The sequence below is a fragment of the Nicotiana attenuata genome, unplaced genomic scaffold (assembly GCF_001879085.1).
Source record: "Nicotiana attenuata strain UT unplaced genomic scaffold, NIATTr2, whole genome shotgun sequence".
In the NCBI taxonomy this organism is placed as follows: Eukaryota; Viridiplantae; Streptophyta; class Magnoliopsida; order Solanales; family Solanaceae; genus Nicotiana; species Nicotiana attenuata.
Window position 1 is genome coordinate 8,943 of NW_017675572.1, and position 3,558 is coordinate 12,500.

The following is a 3,558-nucleotide window of genomic DNA, read 5'->3' on the forward strand; positions in this document are numbered from 1 at the left end:
AATGTCGGGATTTTTTTTTGATTTATGAATCAGAAAACAATATGTCTTACTATTTGTTGTATATCTTATGAAAACGAAATCAATGGTTTTCGATTCGATTTTTATTATTTTGGGTTTAAGAACTTGCACTTTACCCAAATAACCCTCCACACTTGGAAATATTTCAAGTTGGGTTTTCTTCCTTTCCATTGTGTCGCGAATGAGCATTCGGTTAGCTATAATCATAGCTTCCACCCTACAAGATTTGGGTAAACCAGAACATATCAACTAGGCATTCATCGTCTCTTTTGACATTTTGTTCTTTCTTTCCGCAATTCCTTTATATTGCGGTGACTAAGGGGCGACCATTTGGTGAATAATTTCATATTCCAAATATATTTCTCCAAATGGAGATTCATATTCGACGCCCCTATTACGTTGTAGAACCAACTACAAGAAGTGTTGTTTGTGTCACGACAAAGCCAGAATTAATGGTGAAGTTTTTAATCTTCAAACCAATCTGACACAATCAGAATTAATAAATGGTGAAGTTTTTCAATCTTCTAACCGAGTAATATCTGATACCAGATCTAATAAACGGTGAAGTTTTTAATCTTCAAACCAAATAATTTGTGACACAATTAAATTTAATAACTGAAGTTTTTAATCTTCAAACCGAATAATTTGTGACACAATCAAATTTAATAAACGATGAAGTTTTTAATCTTCAAACCAAATAATAAATTGGAGTAGAAAATCTCTAAGATTTTAATCTCCAAAACGAGTATAAAATCACTTAGACTTTAATTTTTGACAAATGAGTAGAACATCACAAGGACAATAATGTTTTGCGGTGTAAGCCCAACGTTACATGGCCGCAACAATGTCTGCTTACAATCACTGCTCGGCTTCCCATCATCACAAAGACAACTTTTCTGTGAATTGGAAGTTATTATGGATTTCCACGTGCTAACATAAAGATGAAACAAATTAATTAGACAAAATTTATTCGAACGGCCCTATGAAAGATGAAACAATTTGCATAAGTCTCAGCCAAAGAGACACAACCTTTTGGGAAAGACACAATATGAAATATCTTCAATGTCTCTGTTGTGGCAATTAGCCGACGCAGACAGCGACAAATTAATTAATTCTTCTAAATCATAGATGAGATATTCCAAAGTTTCTTCTCTAAACTTGAATGAAAGCATCGCCAATTTATTGGACTTAAATAAATCGAACATAGAGAACCGTATGAAGCATTACCAATTGCAAAACATTCAAATTCTTTAATTTTTCTTTCTCATCAGAATCATCTGCTTCGTTGTTTACTGTATTTAAAGCTACATTCTTCCTCTATTTGCTTTATGCTTTTTTTTTATTTTTTTATCAACAACTACAAATTAAATTCCTTAAGATTATTGGTATTACTGTGTTCGAAATCAGAAAATCAGAGAAGCAAAGAAACATTAGTTTAATAAATAAAACAGAAAAAAAATAATTCCGAGCCCACAAGTTGCTTGTGTGTCCTTAAGGAATTTAATCCCCTCACTGTTGCCCAAGGTTTTGGATTAATTCCTCCCAGGATAGAACGGAATAACTATTCTGCAATACTAGCAATCAAAATTACAGAATTTCAGCGAACTCAACAGACGGAGCAAATCACACTTGACACTTATGTTTATTTGAAAATAATGCAAATAGAAATGAGGGGAGAAATTTTCAGATTTTTCCATATCTTAAAAATGAGGCAAGCCTCTAAATTTATAGACAAATGAAGGGTGAGATAGAGAGGTGCAATCCAAAAGGTGCCTCTTCCATTTCTCATTCACACCCTTTAAAGAAAAAATGCAACAATATAATGCGTACAAAAGTCGTGGGCCAAAGTTTTCCTTTTCTTTTTTCGAGTCAGCTTTAGGGATTGATGCTAAGTTGGATGCTTCGTGTCCGCCTAAACTTGGATTTTCCAGCATCGGATGCTAGGGTGGATGCTTCGCGTCCACTCTCTGTTCCTTCAACTTTGTTGCGCCCAACTGTGGATGCTAAGCTGGAAGCTTTCTTGAGACTTCACTGCTAAGGCTGCTTCAAATGGCAATTTTGCTAGGTTGGACGCGATGCATGCAACCCTTTCTCCTATAACTGGAGCATGTTTATCTAAACGTCCTAAATCATCACACACAACTTAACTAGTCGAAAAATCAATAATTAATATTTGTTGGACATTTTTAACACCAAATAGTATCAAAAAAGTGGTTAAAACATAGATAAAGTAATGTTAAATCTTTGTTTGTCCTCGAGCAAAATAAAATTCACCACCCAACATCACCATCCCACACATAAACCTTTGTTTGTCCTCGAGCAAAGTAAAATTCAACTTATAATCGACCGAAAAAATTAAGCTAATAACTATCAAGCACTACTTTCCAATTAAGCTCAAGCACACTCATGCCTTTGATTGATACCAACAATTAGCCCTTTGCATATGCATCCTTTAACTTACTTCCCCATGTTCAAAACATGCCAAGCACAATATTGAACAGTTTAATATAATCAAATAGTAAATTCGCGACATCTCAACCTCAAAAATTGACTCCCTAGCATAATTGCTTCCAAGCCAACTTACTTACTCTAACCGAAGAGCCTAATAAAGTCACATATCCATCATGAAATATGTGCGCTCACCACAAAATAAAAAGAGATAGTCCACACACTCAAATAAAATTCTAACGTAATTTAAGGACTTCAAACAATGAAAGAAATCACTCACTCTCTCAAAGAAGTTTACATGTGCACAAAGGTACCATATGCTTGCCAGTATTATGTAAATCTCTACTAATGTAGGCCTGCTCAGTTTAAAATCAATTAGGAATTTTTAAGGATTGTAATGTAGGCTAAGAGACGAATAGGATGAATATGGATAATAGTGACTAAACTTCCCCAAGCACTTACAACATATAATAAATAACAGCACACTTCCTCTTCTTCAAGTACCGCCCTTTTATAAATTTTTCTCAATACTCACTCTCTCCCTTTATTTATTTTTTCCTTCTTTTACTTTTACACAACTAGGACGCCCTACTTTTGTTTCTTTCTTTTTTTCATGCATTTTTTTTAATTTCAATAACTTGCGTTCCTCATTGCAAATAAAATTTTATTTTGTTCTTAGCCTGCCATCTTTAAATGGCTCAGTTCATAGCTCAACCAATCTGTTAGTAGACTATATTTGTAAAATAATTCTGGAAATATAAATGAATATAAACAGAAATGAACATAAACAGAAATGATATAAAACCAATTCGAGCCCACTGAATTCACAGTGTTTTCTTAAGGAATTTAATCCCCTCCTAGTACCCAAGGTTATGGATTATTTTCTCCCAAGATAGAACGAATTACACACTGGTGTAGTGGTACTTCAAACCCCAGTGTTTCAGCGAACACAAAGTTCGGTTGCAAATCACACTTACTTTTTTCTTTGTTTGATGCTAAAAGTATGCAGAAGAAGGAGAGAAAACTCAGAAAATCGTAGTGAAATTCTGAGCAGAATAGTGTTGTATTTATAGCCAAAGTTGGGCTGAAATC